Here is a 9,587-nt window from a genome sequence, read left to right on the forward strand (position 1 = left end):
CTTGCGTATTATTGCGGATCAAATATGATCCCATTGCTCTTGTTTTGTGAGCTGGCTGACAACGCTCTAACAACGCCGTGAAAGCGCATTGTGATCGCCAACGGACGCTGTAGAAACGCCATGGGAGCGCAATGATCGCAGTAACAACTCCGTGCTGTCGCTGTGTAATCGCAGTCGAAAAAATCACAAGACGATAAATCTCATTAGAAGCGCAGTAAAAACGAGATAGAAACGCAGTGAAATCTCCAAGGACTCCGCGACATCTCCGTGTCACAGTATAATACAGGTTGTCGGCGGACTTTCTATCTTATTACAACTATAAGAACAGTAAAGTAAAGGCTAGATTAGACACAATGTATTTTGACAATATCGAACGTGAATATATACATGTATGTGACCTAATGTTTGCACATAATTCAAAAACGAGCAAGTGGCTTCGTAGTGTACGGGTATGACTCTCGCTAAACATTGAGAGGTCCGGGATCAAATCCCGGTCGATCCAATTTTTTTTCAATACTTTTGTTATTATTAAATATAGTATTCAGTATGTGAAATGAAAAAGTTATGACGTCTGTTATATTCCTGTTATTAGTTTGACCTTTTTACTGACTTTCGTTTATTAGTAAAACCAGTTGATGCTGTATCATTATTAGCCAATCAGATAATTTCTTTTGTTTCATGTGCGAGTCTGTTATGTCATAGAATAAACGTGTTCAGCTTCCATGTGTTCATCACTCTGGGTCCATCGTCTATCAAATACCTCATAATCTAACAACGTCTGCTTTGTACAAACACATAAAATCATCATTACAGTGTGATAAATATTCTATACACATAATAAAGAATAAGCGATCAGTTTATATTCATATTGGTATTTTTTATTTGCCTCGATATATATGCAAACATTTAATAATTCTACAAATTCAGGGGGAGAGGGGGATCCCCCTCCCAAACTCTTTCTTCTTTTTCCCCTAAGCGTTGGACACAAATTCTCTGAATTAGCTTGTTTGTCATTATATTACAATATACCGAAATATCGATATTTTTGCCCAGCCCTACAACTGGCCCAAGATCATGAAATTAATAATTTTGGATGAGGCACCCTTTCTCATCATTACTATGTAGATAATTTATCGTCGTAACACACAGAAGCAGATAAGAAGATTTTCATAGAATTAATGCATTTTTTCTATATATAATCAATTAAGTCCCGCCCTAAAACGAGAACCCCTAAAAAGGGGGTCATAGAGAATCACCACAATTTTGGAAGAGGCACCCTTTCTCATTCAACGTAACATATTTTTTATATTTTAAATTCAACTTTGTTAAGTATTTAAAAGTGCATTACCTTCAGTCTTCTCAATATTTTTTATTTATTTTCATTTTTGATATATTTTATTTTTTGCATAAAAGCATCCACTGTAGTGAAAAACGTGTGTTTACGTGTTCCTCTTCTATGCGATCTAAATGTCTCCGCCCATTTGCTGTTACTTTAATTTCGAAAGCGGCCCAGTTCAAATTTCCGGAATTTTAAAGGCTTGTTCTTTTCAATGACGTTGTGGGTAATTATAGAAATATGTATGACAATAAGATCGAGTAATATATATCAAAAGCATATACTTGCATCATAATCATTTATTAGTTTTGCGATATGTTGTAATTCGAAGCTTCAAATGGATAGCCGAAAAGGTTCCAGATAACATCCTAAAGTGCACTCACATTCTTTATCTGGGTGTAAACGAAACTAGCTGATATTGGTACTATCTGCATATGCCTTGAGAGCAAAAACTTGAACAGATAATGTTATAAATGGACTCGTCATTATCCTAATACTTACCAATATTTTTAAAAAAAAAAAATTTCCGAGTTTAATTGATGAGCCACACACTTGAAAAAAACAGTCTGTCGAAGCATATAGTTACATTTTCTGTAATATTACATTACCTTCCTTCTAGAAATTCCACAAACATAAGACCGTAGTCAGGATGGCACTACTGCGCATGAGCGCCGAGCTGGGGTGCAAAATTATTATTATGTTCTAAATTCACCAGTTCAACCGAACATAAATTATTTATAAAATAAAACTCAAAACACTTTATATACTAATATGATGAGCTCGCATGCACGAGTGCAACAGACTTTAATGATGTGTATACAGTATACTTACAAAGCAGTCTTTGGTTTGACCTCTTAAATCCACATAATTGGCTTGATGACGCGATCCCTAAATATAGAATGGGCTATAGTTCTATTACAAGCTAGGTTAGTTTTTTTTTAGGATATACAAAAGGATTCTTTACTGTTTTGTTATAATGGTATTTAATGTTTTATCCTTCGTGTTGAGTTCCATGTCATTGTAATCTAAGTTGAACATTCTCTTAATGGTTTCAGGCCTCCGTAATCGAAGATTCGGAGGTAAATAGTTTTTGCCCTCAGGCTGTCTGCTTGTCCGCAAAAACTTTAACCTTGTCCATAACTTTTGAGTGGGCAGGGCTATGGCTTTCATATTTCACAGAGGTAATCCTTGTGACAAGACCTTCCTTTTGAAACTACCAAATTTGACCTCGTGACCTTGACCTTGGAGTTTGACCCACTCACACAAAAATTTCTGACCATAGCCAGAGCTTTTGAATAGTTGGTTCTAGGGCTTTTATACGTCACATGTTTTTTCACTATAACAGAACCTTTCATCTGGTATACAATTTTTGACATTGACCTTAGAGTTTGGCCCACTTTTTAAAAAAATTTAACTATGATTATAACTTTTGAACCGTGTTTAGAATTCTTTCATATTTCACAGGTATATTTCTTGTGAAAGACCTTCCTTTAGATACCAAGTATTTTGATCTTAACCTTAGACTTTGACCCACTGAAAAAAAAACTTTAACCTTGACCATAACTTTTGATTTGTTAGTTCTAAGCCTTTCGTAATTCACAGTTGTATTCCTTGTGAGAAGACATTCCATCGGGTACCAACAGTTTTGACCTTGGAGTTTAACTTGCATTTAAGGTATTTAAAAGTGCATTACCTTCAGTCTTCTCAATATTTTTTATTTATTTTCATTATTGTTATGTTTTATTTTTTGCATAAAAGCATCCACTGTAGTGAAAAACGTGTGTTTACGTGTTTACATTCCTCTTCTATGCGATCTAAATGTCTCCGCCCATTTGCTGTTACTTTAATTTCGAAAGCGGCCCAGTTCAAATTTCCGGAATTTTAAAGGCTTGTTCTTTTCAATGACGTTGTGGGTAATTATAGAAATATGTATGACAATAAGATCGAGTAATATATATCAAAAGCATATACTTGCATCATAATCATTTATTAGTTTTGCGATATGTTGTAATTCGAAGCTTCAAATGGATAGCCGAAAAGGTTCTAGATAACATCCTAAAGTGCACTCATTCTTTATCTGGGTGTAAACGAAACTAGCTAATATTAGTACGTGTACTATCTGCATATGCCTTGAAAGCAAAAACTTGAACAGATAATGTTATCAATGGACTCGTCATTATCCTGATACTTACCAATATTTTTTTAAAAAAAATTTCCGAGTTTAATTGATGAGCCACACACTTGAAAAAAAAACAGTCTGTCGAAGCATATAGTTACATTTTCTGTAATATTACATTACCTTCCTTCTAGAAATTCCACAAACATATGACCGTAGTCAGGATGGCACTACTGCGCATGAGCGCCGAGCTGGGGTGCAAAATTATTATTATGTTCTAAATTCACCAGTTCAACCGAACATAAATTATTTATAAAATAAAACTCAAAACACTTTATATACTGATATGATGAGCTCGCATGCACGAGTGCAACAGACTTTAATGATGTGTATACAGTATACTTACAAAGCAGTCTTTGGTTTGACCTCTTAAATCCACATAATTGGCTTGATGACGCGACCTCTAAATATAGAATGGGCTATAGTTCTATTACAAGTTAGGTTAGTTTTTTTTTTTAGGATATACAAAAGGATTCTTTACTGTTTTGTTATAATGGTATTTAATGTTTTATCCTTCGTGTTGAGTTCCATGTCACTGTAATCTAAGTTGAACATTCTCTTAATGGTTTTAGGCCTCCGTAATCGAAGATTCGGAGGTAAATAGTTTTTGCCCTCAGGCTGTCTGCTTGTCCGCATAAACTTTAACCTTGTCCATAACTTTTGAGTGGGCAGGGCTATGACTTTCATATTTCACAGAGGTAATCCTTGTGACAAGACCTTCCTTTTGAAACTACCAAATTTGACCTCGTGACCTTGACCTTGGAGTTTGACCCACTCACACAAAAATTTCTGACCATAGCCGGAGCTTTTGAATAGTTGGTTCTAGGGCTTTTATACGTCACATGTTTTTTCACTATAACAGAACCTTTCATTTGGTATACAATTTTTGACATTGACCTTAGAGTTTGGCCCACTTTTAAAAAAAAATTAACTATGATTATAACTTTTGAACCGTGTTTAGAATTCTTTCATATTTCACAGGTATATTTCTTGTGACAAGACCTTCCTTTAGATACCAAGTATTTTGATCTTAACCTTAGACTTTGACCCACTGAAAAAAAAAACTTTAACCTTGACCATAACTTTTGATTTGTTAGTTCTAGGCCTTTCGTAATTCACAGTTGTATTCCTTGTGAGAAGACATTCCATCGGGTACCAACAATTTTGACCTAGGAGTTTAACTTGCATTTAAGGAATTTGAACCCTCGCCATAAGCTGCCATACAGGGACATCAGTGTTTCTCAAACACATCTAAAATCCGCCACCCAAGCTTTTCAATTTTCAGAAACAAAAAGATTTTTTTTCGACGCCGAATTTGATTCGGGATGGAAATTTCGAATCTGCGAACTCTTGCTTCTGGATTAAGATAACAGGGCTGGTAAATAATGTTATCTTCCAAAAAAAATTATTTCTAATGCCGGGCAGTTGGCGAAGGAAAATTCACCAGCTAATATCATAATTATACCCCCCGCTTGAAAAGCGGGAGGGTATATAGTAATCGTTAATTCCGTCCGTCCGTCCGTCCGTCCGTCTGTCTGTCCGTCCGTCCGTCTGTTACGCTTTGGGGTACCCATCTCTTATCCGCAACTCCTCTCATACCACTGAATGAAATTTGATGCAACTTTCACAGAATCTTTACTACATATTGCCATTGTGCATCTCCTATTTTACTTTTTGATCCGACACATATTTTGGGTTTCCCGGCCACAGGAAAACATGGACTTTTTCACCAGTTATAAACATATGGGAAGCGGGGGGTATCATTTAGTGAGCTCATCGCTCACAGTACCTCTAGTTTTTAATATGTTTTACGGTGCGACCGTTAGTGAGGGCAGAATCGTCAAGAGAACATTACCACATTTTATTGTTTAATGATAAATAAGTAATAAAATCGAATTGTAAGTCAGTTTCAGAAAGTCACAATAAAGACCTCAGTCCTTTTAAAAAAGGATCTCTTCTCTATGGAACGCCAAATTAACATATATTCAAATATTTGTACCGATCTTCAAATAATTGTACCTACATGTATCTTCAAATGAATAGTACCTATCTTTAGATGAATTAGAGATAGGTACAATTCAGTTATACATATCTTTAATTCATTTGAAGATAGGTAAAATTGATTTGAAGATAGTACAAATGCAATTAATTGAAGATAGGTAGAATTAATTTAAAGATAGATACAAATGAACTGAACCTCTCTTTAATTACTAAGAGATTTGCAATAATAACTACTCCCTTTATTATGCGTCATTTCCGGTACGACACAGCTGGCGCAAAAATTTATCGGAATCTCCATCCGCTACTATACAAGAAATACATACAAGATATACATGTGTATTTTACTAAGTATATGATGCTTTTTGCACATTTTGAATTTACCTTTATTTCTCCTTTCATCCTCATTGTCGTCGATCTTAAAGTTCTGTGCGTTTCCCTGAATGTTCAGTATTGTTTCCAAGGGAGTGTTCATTATTTTCAACAACACAAAAGGAATTGAACCTAGGTATAATTGAATTGTACCTATCTTCAGATCCTTTATGGATATGTCTTAATTGGACATATCTTCGAATCCAATGTACCTATCTTTAAATCAATTATACCCGTCTTCAAATGAATTAGAGATAAGTATAATTCAATTGAACCTATCTTTAATTGAATTGAAGATAGGTATTATTCTATTAAAGATAGATATAATTCATTTATACTTAGGTATAATTATTTTGAGATAGGTATTATATCCTCCTATCTTCAATTCAATTGCACCTATCTTTAATTCAATTGTACCTATCTTCAATTCGTTTGAAGATAGATACAATTATTTGAAGATAGGTGCAATTATTTGAAGATAGGTACAAATATTTGAATGTATGTTAATTTGGCGTGCCATACTTCTCAAAATATTAATACAATTTAAGGGTTTAATAAATCTTTAAAACTTTATACTTTTAGATAATGCATCATGAGACGATGCGTTGCCTTGCCAAAGCACAAAAAATCAAAGAGCATAGCAGGGAAAGACCGAGAGTGTGACCAGTCAAGGATTCAGCGTGCCCATAATAAAGAACTCTGAAACTCAACCCATTCACCAATATTTCTTTCCAACAATAATAAACAAATTTATTAATTTTTCTGAACATCATTTTTGTCTTTTACGACTTTATCGTAACATGCTTAACCTCAACAAAGTCATTTAATTCTCAGCTGTTACTTCAGTACACGGTCATAACATCAAATACAAGTAAATGCAATCCGTAGGAACCACGAACTTGGGACCCAAACTACAGAGGGATGATGAGCCAAACTACAGAGGGATGATGACCCAAACTACAGAGAGATGATGACCCAAACTACAGAGGGATGATGACCCAAACTACAGAGGAATGGTGACCCAAACTACAGATGGATGATGACCCAAACTACAGAGGGATGATGACCCAAACTACAGAGGGATGATGACCCAAACTACAGATGGATGATGACCCAAACTACAGAGGGATGATGACCCAAACTACAGAGAGATGATGACCCAAACTACAGAGGGATGATGACCCAAACTAGAGAGATGATGACCCAAACTACAAAGGGATGGCGACCCAAACTACAGAGGGATGATGACACAAACTACAGAGGGATGATGACCCAAACTACAGAGAGATGATGACCCAAACTACAGAGGGATGATGACCCAAACTACAGAGGGATGATGACCCAAACTACAGAGAGATGATGACCCAAACTACAGAGAGATGATGACCCAAACTACAGAGAGATGACGACCCAAACTAAAAAGGGATGGTGACCCAAACTACAGAGGGATGATGACCCAAACTACAGAGAGATGATGACCCAAACTACAGAGAGACGATGACCCAAACTACAGAGAGATGATGACCCAAACTACAGAGGGATGATGACCCAAAATAGAGAGGGATGATGACCCAAACTACAGAGGGATGATCTACTTTCTGGATGAAACTTCTGACAGTAAAATGGTATGTGCAAATATCCCGGGCAGAGAATTTGATTAGCTAAAAATCTTATACTAGTATTCTAAAATTACATCGGATAAACATCGTAAATGCTTTCAGGGAAAATCAGACGTAAATAAATTCTGTTTACTCACTGCAATATTTTTTAAACACTGAAATTGAATTTTTAAACCACTCATTTTTTTTTTAATTTCTTCTCTGTCCGGCATATCATGGTTGAATTCGACATTTTCACTCAGCGAGCAGAGTGTCGCTGTTTGCGGAGATAAAAGAAAATAAAGACAAGCATGCTATGTATGGTTGTGTAGATAAATAATCGTAGAATGTAAAGATATAAACAGTTTGCCAGTGCATTTCCTTTAAATGAGTGCGATTCTGGAGGAGGGGGTATCCCATGTAATTCGGAATTTGACACCTTGTGTTATTAATAATAACACATTATTATTATACTATAGTATGTGGGTTGATAATTTATAACCAAAACAAGTGTCTACGTGCATTTCCTATTAAAATGTAAATGAGTGGGATTCTGGAGGGGGAGGGGTTACTCCATGTGAATATCGAAACAAGTGCCTGTGGGTATTGGGTACTAGTATTTGTTTGTTTGTTGTTTAACTTTCCTCTCAAATTTTGTTCTATACTCGGCACTTCTGACATTGAACAGTCAGAGATCTTTTCCATTAATCTCCAATAAGGAGTTGTCGTTCGTACTCTCTTAGACACCTCTGCAATTGGCCTCACGTCAAGATCTTTTATGTAAGGTATAGAATACATGTATTATTTTCAAAAGATTATTTAAAATGAAATCGATAGTTCTTCGTAAAAATCTATCTTAAATATAATCCTTAATCCAGAAATAAAATTATAAGGAAATAAATTAAATGCAATTATTTCTTGTGCTTTACACTGTGAAATACGCGAGCCAACTGTGAACGAATACAAAGCTAAAAGAATGAATGCTGTGGTAAGTACATTTAGTATCCACATTTCAGATACACGTTCATGTAATGCTGTCGTACTCTTCTTTCTAAATGTTGGCTTTGAACATGCATTAAAGCTGAACACGATTTGTAAAAAAAAAAAAAAAATGATTCCGCCTTATTCGATAGGACTCTCGCTACATGTGAGGCCCCTGTACTGAAAGCGGCTTTCTTAGTCACTGTTCAGTGTAATCAGTCGTCACCGGTGTAGACGGAATTTTGCTATACAACACTCCCCATTCCACGACGACACCCGACAATATAAAATCAAAGTACTGAAAGTACTAATGGGAGTTGAACATGGTGTAAAATAAAATCTTTGATCGGGAGGTTAAGTGAGTGAACAATATTATTATTTTAAATACAGCAACTGTTTCAGATTTTTTGTGTTGCAACAATCTTGAGAAAGACATTCAGAGACATTGAATAGCAAAAAAATGCATAGGCCATAATGCTTGCCTGCCTACATTAGTCCTTTTATACCCCCTGCTTAAAAAGCGGGAGGGAATTTATTAATCGGGATGTCCGTCCATCTGTTTGTTACGCTTTAGGTATACTCATCTCTTATCCGCAACTCCTCTTACACCACTGAATGTTTTCATAGAATCTTTCTTACATATTGCCGTTGTGCACCTTAGTAGTATAAGGGGTCTAGATAGGGGAGGATTCTGATTGGCTGAGAGAAATCACGTGATCAGATTTGATTGGTGGAGGGGATAAATGGGTCAACTGAGTGGTAGCCCTAACCCTAACCCCCTAACCCTAGCCCTAACCCTAACCCTAACCCCCTAACCCTAACCCCTAACCCTAACCCCTAACCCTAACCCCCTAGCCCTAACTAACCCTAACCCTAACCCTAACCCTAGCCCCTAACCCTAACCCTAACCCCCTAACCCTAACTAACCCTAACCCCCTAACCCTAACTAACCCTAACCCCCTAGCCCTAACTAACCCTAACCCCCTAGCCCTAACTAACCCTATCCCCCTTAGCCCTAACTAACCCTAACCCCTTTTTTAACCCTATCCCCTAACCTATCCCCTAAATACGGAGTTGTTTACACTGTGTTTACATTGGTACGTTGGTACTACGTTTTGTTTATGGA

The sequence above is a fragment of the Saccostrea cucullata genome, unplaced genomic scaffold, assembly GCF_032062105.1.
Source record: "Saccostrea cucullata isolate Sc308-1 unplaced genomic scaffold, CSIRO_AGI_Scuc_v1 ctg2518, whole genome shotgun sequence".
Classification (NCBI taxonomy): Eukaryota; Metazoa; Mollusca; class Bivalvia; order Ostreida; family Ostreidae; genus Saccostrea; species Saccostrea cuccullata.